The following is a 12,230-nucleotide window of genomic DNA, read 5'->3' on the forward strand; positions in this document are numbered from 1 at the left end:
CATGGCATACTTTATAGAACCTATGGCTGAGGCATAGGGAATGACTTTCATTCTCTCTCTATCTTCTGACGTGGTCGGGTTTTGAGTCTTTACTCAACTTCACACCTTGTAACACATGCAAGAACTCCTTCTTTGACAGTTCCATTTTGAACTACTTCAATATCTTGTCAAGGTATGTACTCATTGAAAAAACTTATCAAGCGTCTTGATCTATCTCTATAGATCTTGATGCTTAATATGTAAGCAGCTTCACCGAGGTTTTTCTTTGAAAAACTCCTTTTAAACACTCCTTTATGCTTTGCAGAATAATTCTACATTATTTCCGATCAACAATATGTCATTCACATATACTTATCAGAAATGCTGTAGTGCTCCCACTCACTTTCTTGTAATACAGGCTTCACCGCAAGTCTGTATAAAACTATATGCTTTGATCAACTTATCAAAGCGTATATTCCAACTCCGAGATGCTTGCACCAGTCCATAGATGGATCACTGGAGCTTGCATATTTTGTTAGCACCTTTAGGATTGACAAAACCTTCTGGTTGCATCATATACAACTCTTCTTAAATAAATCCATTAAGGATTGCAGTTTTGTTATCCATTTGCCAGATTTCATAAAATGCAGCAATCGCTAACATGATTCGGACAGACTTTAAGCATCGATACGAGTGAGAAAATCTCATCGTAGTCAACACCTAGAACTCTGTCAAAACCTTTTTTCAACAAGTCTAGCTTTGTAGATAGTAACACTACTATCAGCGTCCGTCTCCTCTTGAAGATCCATTTATTTTCTATGTCTTGCCGATCAACGGGCAAGTTAACCAAAGTCCACACTTTGTTCTCATACATGGATCCCATCTCAGATTTCATGGCCTCAAGCCATTTCGCGGAATCTGGGCTCATCATCGCTACCTCATAGTCTGTAGGTTCGTCATGGCCAATTAACATGACCTCCAGAACAGGATTACCGTACCACTCTAGTGCGGATCTCACTCTCGTTGACCTACGAGGTTCCATAGTAACTTGATCTGAAGTTACACGATCATCATCATTAGCTTCCTCACTAATTGGTGTAGTAGTCACAGGAACAGATTTCTCTGATGAACTACTTTCCAATAAGGGAGCAGGTACAGTTACCTCATCAAGTTCTACTTTCCTCCCACTCACTTCTTTCGAGAGAAACTCCTTCTCTAGAAAGGATCCATTCTCAGCAATGAATATCTTGCATTCGGATCTGTGATAGAAGGCATACCCAATATTTTCTTTTGGGTATCCTATGAAGATGCACTTCTCCGATTTGGGTTTGAGCTTATCAGGTTGAAACTTTTTCACATAAGCATTGCAACCTCAAACTTTAAGAAACGACAGCTTAGGTTTCTTGCCAAACCATAGTTCATACGGTGTCGTCTCAACGGATTTAGATGGTGCCCTATTTAACGTGAATGTAGTTGTATCTAATGGATAACCCCAAAACGATAGTGGTAAATCGGTAAGAGATATCATAGATCGCACCATATCTAATAAAGTACGGCTACGACGTTCGGACACACTATTACACTGTGGTGTTCCAGGTGGCGTGAGTAGTGAAACTATTTCACATTGTTTTAACTGAAGGCCAAACTCGTAACTCAAATATTTTACTTCTGCGATCATATCGTAGAAATTTTTATTTTTGTTACGATGGTTCTCCACTTCACTCTGAAATTCTTTGAACTTTTCAAATGTTTCATACTTGTGTTTCATCAAGTAGATATACTCATATCTGCTCAAATCATCTATGAAGATTAGAAAATAATGATACCTGCCGCGAGCCTCAATATTCATCAGACCACATACATCAGTATGTATGGTTTCCAACAAATATGTTGCTCGCTCCATTGTTCCGGAGAACAGAGTCTTAGTCATCTTGCCCATGAGGCATGGTTCGCAAGCATCAACTGATTCATAATCAAGTGATTCCAAAAGCCCATCAGCATGGATTTTCTTCATGCACTTTACACCAATATGACCTAAACGGCAGTGCCACGAATAAGTTGCATGCTACCTCTTGAGCACTGCGTTGGATTTCCCCAAAGAGGAGAGGATGATGCAGCAAAGTAGCGTAAGTATTTCCCTTAGTTTTTGAGAACCAAGGTATCAATCCAGTAGGAGGCTACGCGCCAGTCCCTCGTACCTACACAAAACCAATAGCTCAACGCAACCAACGCGCTTAGGGGTTGTCAATCCCTTCACGGTCACTTACGAAAGTGAGATCTGATAGAGATGATAAATAATATTTTTTGGTATTTTTGGTATAGAGATGCAAAGTGAAAAGTAAAAGGCAAAGTAAAAAAGCAAAGCAATAATAAAGTGATGGAGATTGATATGATGAGAAAGAGACCCGGGGGCCATAGGTTTCACTAGTGGCTTCTCTCAAGAGTATAAGTATTCTACGATGGGTGAACAAATTACTGTTGAGCAATTGATAGAATTGAGCATAGTGATGAGAATATCTAGGTATGATCATGTATATAGGCATCACGTCCGAGACAAGTAGACCGACTCCTGCCTGCATCTACTACTATTACTCCACTCACCGACCGCTATCCAGCATGCATCTAGAGTATTAAGTTAAAAACAGAGTAACGCCTTAAGAAAGATGACATGATGTAGAGGGATAGTTTCATGCAATATGATAAAAAACCCATCTTGTTATCCTTGATGGCAACGATACAATACGTGCCTTGCTGCCCCTTCTGTCACTGGGAAAGGACACCGCAAGATCGAACCCAAAGCTAAGCACTTCTCCCATGGCAAGAACAACCAATCTAGTAGGCCAAACCAAACTGATAATTTGAAGAGACTTGCAAAGATAACAAATCATACATAAAAGAATTCAGAGAAGATTCAAATATTATTCATAGATAGACTTGATCATAAAGCCACAATTCATCGATCTCAACAAACACACCACAAAAAGAAGATTACATCGAATAGATCTCCACGAGAGAGGGGGAGAACATTGTATTGAGATCCAAAAAGAGAGAAGAAGCCATCTAGCTACTAACTATGGACCCGTATGTCTGAAGTAAACTACTCGCACTTCATCGGAGGGGCTTGGATGATGATGTAGAAGCCCTCCGTGATCGATGCCCCCTCCGGCGGAGCTCCGGAACAGGCCCCAAGATGGGATCTTGTGGATACAGAAAGTTGCGGCGGTGGAATTAGGTTTTTGGCTCCGTATCTGATCGTTTGGGGGTACGTGGATATATATATAGGAGGAAGAAGTACGTCGGTGGGGTAACAGGGGGCCCACAAGGGTGGAGGGCGTGCCTGGGGGGCAGGCGCGCCCCCCTACCTCGTGGACTCCTGTTAATTGGCTTGACGTAGGGTCCAAGTCTCCTGAGTTGTATTCGGTGAGAAAATCACATTCCCGAAGGTTTCATTCCGTTTGGACTCCGTTTGATATTCCTTTTCTTCGAAACCCTAAAACAGGCAAAAAATAGCAATTCTGGGCTGGGCCTCCGATTAATAGGTTAGTCCCAAAAATAATATAAAAGTGGATAATAAAGCCCAATAATGTCCAAAACAGTAGATAATATAGCATGGAGCAATCAAAAATTATAGATACGTTGGAGACGTATCAAGCACCCCCAAGCTTTTCTTTTGGGTATCCTATGAAGATGCACTTCTCCGATTTGGGTTTGAGCTTATCATGTTGAAACTTTTTCACATAAGCATTGCAACCTCAAACTTCAAGAAATGATAGCTTAGGTTTCCTGCCAAACCATAGTTCATACGGTGTCGTCTCAATGGATTTAGATGGTGTCCTATTTAACGTGAATGTAGTTGTCTCTAATGCATAACCCCAAAACGATAGTGGTAAATCGGTAAGAGACATCATAGATTGCACCATATCTAATAAAGTACGGTTACGACGTTCGGACACACTATTACACTGTGGTGTTCCAGGTGGCGTGAGTAGTGAAACTATTTCACATTGTTTTAACTGAAGGCCAAACTCGTAACTCAAATATTTTACTTCTGCGATCATATCGTAGAAATTTTTATTTGTGTTACGATGATTCTCCACTTCACTCTGAAATTCTTTGAACTTTTCAAATGTTTCATACTTGTGTTTCATCAAGTAGATATACTCATATCTGCTCAAATCATCTGTGAAGATCAGAAAATAATGATACCTGCCGCGAGCCTCAATATTCATCAGACCACATACATCAGTATGTATGATTTCCAACAAATATGTTGCTCGCTCCATTGTTCCGGAGAACGGAGCCTTAGTCATCTTGCCCATGAGGCATGGTTCGCAAGCATCAACTGATTCATAATCAAGTGATTCCAAAAGCCCATCAGCATGGATTTTCTTCATGCGCTTTACACCAATATGACCTAAACGGCAGTGCCACAAATAAGTTGCATGCTACCTCTTGAGCACTGCGTTGGATTTCCCCGAAGAGGAGAGGATGATGCAGCAAAGTAGCGTAAGTATTTCCCTTAGTTTTTGAGAACCAAGGTATCAATCCAGTAGGACGCTACGCGCTAGTCCCTCGTACCTACACAAAATCAATAGCTCAATGCAACCAATGCGCTTAGGGGTTGTCAATCCCTTCACGGTCACTTACGAAAGTGGGATCTGATAGAGATGATAAATAATTTTTTTTGGTATTTTTTGTATAGAGATGCAAAGTGAAAAGTAAAAGGCAAAGTAAAAAAGCAAAGCAATAATAAAGTGATGGAGATTGATATGATGAGAAAGAGACCCGAGGGCCATAGGTTTCACTAGTGCCTTCTCTCAAGAGCATAAGTATTCTATGGTGGGTGAACAAATTACTGTTGAGCAATTGACAGAATTGAGCATAGTTATGAGAATATCTAGGTATGATCATATATATAGGCATCACGTCCAAGACAAGTAGACTGACTCCTGCCTGCATCTACTACTATTACTCCACTCATCGACCGCTATCCAGCATGCATCTAGAGTATTAAGTTAAAAACAGAGTAACGCCTTAAGCAAGATGACATGATGTAGAGGGATAGTTTCATGCAATATGATAAAAAACCATCTTGTTATCCTCGATGGCAACGATACAATACGTGCCTTGTTGCCCCTTCTATCACTCGGAAAGGACACCGCAAGATCGAACCCAAAGCTAAGCACTTCTCCCATGGCACGAACAACCAATCTAGTAGGCTAAACCAAACTAATAATTCGAAGAGACTTGCAAAGATAACCAATCATACATAAAAGAATTCAGAGAAGATTCAAATATTATTCATAGATAGACTTGATCATAAACCCACAATTCATCAGTCTCAACAAACACACCGCAAAAAGAAGATTACATCGAATAGATCTCCATGAGAGAGGGGGAGAACATTGTATTGAGATCCAAAAAGAGAGAAGAAGCCATCTAGCTACTAACTATGGACCCGTAGGTCTGAAGTAAACTACTCACACTTCATCGGAGGGGCTTGGATGATGATGTAGAAGCCCTCTGTGATCGATGCCCCCTCCGGCGGAGCTCCAGAACAGGGCCCAAGATGGGATCTCGTTGATACAAAAAGTTGTAGCGGTGGAATTAGGTTTTTGGCTCCGTATCTGATTGTTTGGGGGTACATGGATATATATAGGAGGAAGAAGTACGTCGGTGGAGCAACAGGGGGCCCACGAGGGTGGATGGCGTGCCTGGGGGGCAGGCGCGCCCCGTACCTCGTGGCCTCCTGTTAATTGGCTTGACGTAGGGTCCAAGTCTCCTGAGTTGTATTCGGTGAGAAAATCACGTTCCTGAAGGTTTCATTCCGTTTGGACTCCGTTTGATATTCCTTTTCTTCGAAACCCTAAAACAGGCAAAAAAATATTAATTCTGGGTTGGGCCTCCGGTTAATAGGTTAGTCCCAAAAATAATATAAAAGTGGATAATAAAGCCCAATGATGTCCAAAACAGTAGATAATATAGCATGGAGCAATCAAAAATTATAGATACATTGGAGACGTATCAAGCATCCCCAAGCTTAATTCCTGCTCGTCCTCGAGTAGGTAAATGATAAAAACAGATTTTTTGATGCGGAGTGCTACTTGGCATAATTTCAATGTAAATCTTCTTAATTGTGGTATGAATATTCAGATTCAAAAGATTCAAGACAAAAGTTCATATTAACATAAAAATAATAATATTTCAAGCATACTAACAAAGCAATTATGTCTTCTCAAAATAACATGGCCAAAGAAAGCTATCCCTACAAAATTATATAGTCTGGCTATGCTCTATCTTCACCACACAAAGTATTTAAATCATGCACAACCCCGATGACAAGCCAAGCAATTGTTTCATACTTTTGACATTTTCAAAATGTTTTCGATCTTCACGCAATACATGAGCGTAAGCCATGGATATAGCACTATATGTGGAATAGAATGGTGGTTGTGGAGAAGACAAAAAGAGGGGAAGATAGTCTCACATCAACTAGGCATATCAACGAGCTATGGAGATGCCCATCAATAGATATCAATGTGAGTGAGTAGGGATTGCCATGCAACGGATGCACTAGAGCTATAAGTATATGAAAGCTCAACAAAAGAAACTAAGTGGGTGTGCATCCAACTCGCTTACTCAAGAAGACCTAGGGCATTTTGAGGAAGCCCATCATTGGAATATACAAGCCAAGTTCTATAATGAAAAATTCCCACTAGTATATGAAAGTGGCAGAATGAGAGACTCTCTGTCATGAAGATCATGGTGCTACTTTGAAGCACAAGTGTGGTAAAAGGATAGTAACATTGTCCCTTCTCTCTTTTTCTCTCATTTTTTTGGGCCTTCTCTTTTTTATGGCCTCTTTTTATCTTTTTTTATTTTCCGTCCGGAGTCTCATCTCGACTTGTGGGGGAATCATAGTCTCCATCATCCTTTTCTCACTTGGGACAATGATCTAAAAATGATGATCATCACACTTTTTATTTTTCTTACAACTCAACAATTACAACTCAATACTTAGAACAAAATATGACTCTATATGAATGCCTCCGGTGGTGTACCGGGATATGCAATGAATCAAGAGTGACATGTATGAAAGAATTATGAACGGTGGCTTTGCCACACATACGATGTCAACTACATGATCATGCTAGCAATATGACAATGATGGAGCGTGTCATAATGAACAGAATGGTGGAAAGTTGCATGGCAATATATCTCGGAATGGCTATGGAAATGCCATGATAGATAGGTATGGTGGCTGTTTTGAGGAAGGTATTTGGTTGTTGTATGATACCGGCGAAAAGTGTGCAGTATTAGAGAGGCTAGCAATGGTGGAAGGAAGGAAAGTGCGTATAATCCATGGACTCAACATTAGTCATAAAGAACTCATATACTTATTGCAAAAATCTAGAAGTCATCAAAGCAAAGTATTACGCGCATGCTCCTAGGGGGATAGATTGGTAGGAAAATACCATCGCTCGTCCCCGACCGCCACTCATAAGGAAGACAATCAATAAATAAATCATGCTGCGACTTCATCACATAACGGTTCACCATACGTGCATGCTACGTGAATCACAAACTTTAACACAAGCATTTCTCAAATTTACAACTACTCAACTAGCATGACTCTAATATCACCATCCTCATATCTCAAAACAATTATCAAGCATCAATTTTTTCTTAGTATTCAACGCACTTCAAAAGAAGGTTTTACAAATCTTGAATACCAAGCATATTATTATTAAGAAAATTACCATGCTATTAAGACTCTCAAAATAATCTAAGTGAAGCATGAGAGATCAATAGTTCTATAAAACAAATCCACCATCGTGCTCTAAAAGATATAAGTGAAGCACTAGAGCAAAATTATATAACTCAAAAGATATAAGTGAAGCACATAGAGTATTCTATCAAATCCCAAATTATGTATGGATCTCTCAAAAGGTGTGTACAACAAGGACGATTGTGGTAAACTAATAAGCAAAGACTCAAATCATAAAAGACGCTCCAAGCAAAACACATATCATGTGGTGAATAAAAATATAGCTCCAAGTAAAGTTACCGATAGAAGTAGACAAAAGAGGGGATGCCTTCCGGGGCATCCCCAAGCTTTGGCTTTTAGGTGTCCTTATATTATCTTGGAGGTTCCATGGGCATCCCCAAGCTTAGGCTCTTGCCACTCCTTGTTCCATAATCCATCAAATCTTTACCCAAAACTTGAAAACTTCACAACACAAAACTTAAAGTAGAAAATCTCGTGAGCTCCGTTAGCGAAAGAAAACAAAAGACCACTTCAAGGTACTGTAATTAACTCATTCTTTATTTATATTGGTGTTAAACCTAATGTATTCTAATTTCTCTATGGTTTATAAACTATTTTACTAGCCATAGATTCGTCAAAATAAGCAAACAACACATGAAAAACAGAATCTGTCAAAAACAGAACAGTCTGTAGTAATCTGTAGCTAGCGCAATATCTGGAACCCCAAAAATTCTAAAATAAATTGATGTACGTGAGTAATTTATATATTAATCATATGCAAAAAGAATTAACTAAATATCCCTCTCCCAATAAAAATGACAGCAGTTCTCGTGAGCACTAAAGTTGCTGTTTTTTACAGCAAGTTCAACAAGACTTTCCCCAAGTCTTCCCAACGGTTCTACTTGGCACAAACACTAATTAAACACAAAAAACACAACCAAAACAGAGGATAGATAATTTATTTATTGAATAACATCAAGGAAAAATATTGGGTTGACTCCCAACAAGCGCTTTTCTTTAAAGCCTTTTTAGCTAGGCATTGATAATTTCAATGATGCTCACATGAAAGACAAGAATTGAAGCACAAAGAGAGCATCATAAAACATGTGACAAACACATTTAAGTCTAATATACTTCCTATGCATAGGCATATTATAGGCAAACAAATTATCATGGCAAGCAAAAACTAGCATATGCATGGAAGAGGAAAGAAACAATAGTAATCTCAACATAACGAGAGGTAATTTAGTAACATGAAAATTTCTACCACCATATTTTCCTCTCTCATAATGATTGCATGTGGAATCATAAGAAAATTCAACAAAATAGCTATCACAAAAAATATTTTCAACACGATTAATATGCATGCAAAGTTGACATTCTTCCAAAATAGTGGGATTAACATTAACTAAAGTCATGACTTCTCCAAACCCACTTTTATCAAGATTTTCATAAGATTGAATATTCTCCAAATATGTGGGATCTAAAGTTGACACTCTTCCAAACCCACTTTCAATAATATTGCAAACACTATTATCAATCTCATATTCATCATGGGGCTTAAATAAATTTTCAAGATCATAAGAAGAATCACCCCAATCATGATCATTGCAACAAGTAGAGGACATAGCAAAATTAGCATCCCCAAGCTTAGGGTGTTGCATATTATTATCACAATTTACATAAATAGATTTTATAATAAAATCATTGCAATCATGCTTTTTATTCAAAGATCTATCGTGAATCGCTTCATAAGGTAATTCATCACACTTTTCAGATTCACGAATTTCAAGCAAAACCTCATAAAGATAATCTAGTGCACAAAACTCACTAGCAATTGGTTCATCATAATTGGATCTCTTAAAAAGATTAGCAAGCGGATGAGGATCCATAGTTCTTAGGCTCTCTGTTTAGTAATAAATAAATGACTATTCCAACCATACGAGCAAACAAGAAACAGGAAAAAAGAGGGAAATAGAGAAAGAGAGGGAGGATAGAGAGAGAGAGGGTGAATAAAACGGCAAGGGTGAAGTGGGGGAGAGGAAAAGGAGAGGAAAATGGCAAATAATGTAATGCAGGAGATAGGGATTGCGATGGGTACTTGGTATGTTGAGTTTTGCGCAGACTCCCTGGCAACGGCGCCAGAAATTCTTCTTGCTACCTCTTGAGCACTGCGTCGGATTTCCCCGAAGAGGAGAGGATGATGCAGCAAAGTAGCGTAAGTATTTCTCTCAGTTTTTGAGAACCAAGGTATCAATCCAGTAGGAGGCTACGCGCGAACTCGTACCTACACAAAAACAATAGCTCAACGCAACCAACGCGCTTAGGGGTTGTCAATCCCTTCACGGTCACTTACGAAAGTGAGATCTGATAGAGATGATAAATAATATTTTTTGGTATTTTTGGTATAGAGATGCAAAGTGAAAAGTAAAAGGCAAAGTAAAAAGCAAAGCAATAATAAAGTGATGGAGATTGATATGATGAGAAAGAGACCCGAGGGCCATAGGTTTCACTAGTGGCTTCTCTCAAGAGCATAAGTATTCTACGGTGGGTGAACAAATTACTGTTGAGCAATTAACAGAATTGAGCATAGTTATGAGAATATCTAGGTATGATCATGTATATAGGCATCATGTCCGAGACAAGTAGACCGACTCCTGCCTGCATCTACTACTATTACTCCACTCATCGACCGCTATCCAGCATGCATCTAGAGTATCAAGTCAAAAACAGAGTAACGCCTTAAGCAAGATGACATGATGTAGAGGGATAGTTTCATGCAATATGATAAAAACCCCATCTTGTTATCCTCAATGGCAACGATACAATACGTGCCTTGCTGCCCCTTCTGTCACTGGGAAAGGACACCGCAAGATCGAACCCAAAGCTAAGCACTTCTCCCATGGCAAGAACAACCAATCTAGTAGGCCAAACCAAAATGATAATTCGAAGAGACTTGCAAAGATAACCAATCATACATAAAAGAATTCAGAGAAGATTCAAATATTATTCATAGATAGACTTGATCATAAACCCACAATTCATCGGTCTCAACAAACACACCGCAAAAAGAAGATTACATCGAATAGATCTCCACGAGAGAGGGGGAGAACATTGTATTGAGATCCAAAAAGAGAGAAGACGCCATCTAGCTACTAACTATGGACCCGTAGGTCTGAAGTAAACTACTCACACTTCATCGGAGGGGCTTGGATGATGATGATGTAGAAGCCCTCCGTGATCGATGCCCCCTCTGGCGGAGCTTCGGAATAGGCCCCAAGATGGGATCTCGTGGATACAGAAAGTTGCGGCGGTGGAATTAGGTTTTTGGCTCGTATCTGATCGTTTGGGGGTACGTGGATATATATAGGAGGAAGAAGTACGTCGGTGGAGCAACAGGGGGCTCACGAGGGTGGAGGGCGCGCCTGGGGGGGCAGGCGCGCCGCCCTACCTCATGGCCTCTTGTTAATTGGCTTGATGTAGGGTCCAAGTCTCCCGAGTTGTATTCGGTGAGAAAATCACGTTCCCGAAGGTTTCATTCCGTTTGGACTCCGTTTGATATTCCTTTTCTTCGAAACCCTAAAACAGGCAAAAAACAGCAATTCTGGGTTGGGCCTCCGGTTAATAGGTTAGTCCCAAAAATAATATAAAAGTGGATAATAAAGCCCAATAATGTCCAAAACAGTAGATAATATAGCATGGAGCAATCAAAAATTATAGATATGTTGGAGACATATCATTGCACTATCATTATTAACTTTGCATATTTTGGCTTCAATATTATGAAAATGTGTATCACCACGATCGAGATCCAACAAACCATTTTCATTGGGTGTATGACCATAGAAGGTTATATTCATGTAAACAGAACAACAATTATTCTCTAACTTACATGAATAATCGTATTGCAATAAACATGATCCAATCATATTCATGCTCAACGCAAACACTAAATAACATTTATTTTAGGTTTAACACTAATCCCGAAAGTATAGGGAGTGTGCGATGATGATCATATCAATCTTGGAACCATTTCCAATACACATCATCACTTCACCCTTAACTAGTCTCTGTTCATTCTACAACTCCCATTTCAGTTACTATTCTTAGCAACTGAACTAGTATAAAATAATGTGGGGTTGCTATAAACACTAGTAAAGTACACATTAATAACATGTATATCAAATATATCTATGTTTACTTTGCCATCCTTCTTATCCGCCAATTACTTGGGGTAGTTCCGCTTCCAGTGACCAGTCCCTTTGCAGTAGAAGCACTCAGTTTCAGGCTTAGGTCCAGACTTGGGTTTTTTCACTTGAGCAGCAACTTGCTTGCCATTCTTCTTGAAGTTCCCCTTTCTTCCCTTTGTCCCTTTACTTGAAACTAGTGGTCTTGTTAACCATCAACACTTGATGCTTTTCTTGATTTCTACCGTCGTCGATTTCAGCATCATGAAGAGCTTGGGAATCGTTTCCGTTATCCC

The 12,230-nt window shown here is 39.4% G+C and overlaps 1 protein-coding gene across 1 annotated transcript in view; it reads left to right on the plus strand.

The window, feature by feature from the left end:
- Window positions 1–12,230, plus strand: part of LOC123101299 (uncharacterized) — a 61,457-nt gene that overhangs the window by 22,005 nt on the left and 27,222 nt on the right. The window lies entirely within an intron of this gene.

The sequence above is a fragment of the Triticum aestivum genome, chromosome 5A (assembly GCF_018294505.1).
Source record: "Triticum aestivum cultivar Chinese Spring chromosome 5A, IWGSC CS RefSeq v2.1, whole genome shotgun sequence".
Lineage (NCBI taxonomy): Eukaryota > Viridiplantae > Streptophyta > Magnoliopsida > Poales > Poaceae > Triticum > Triticum aestivum.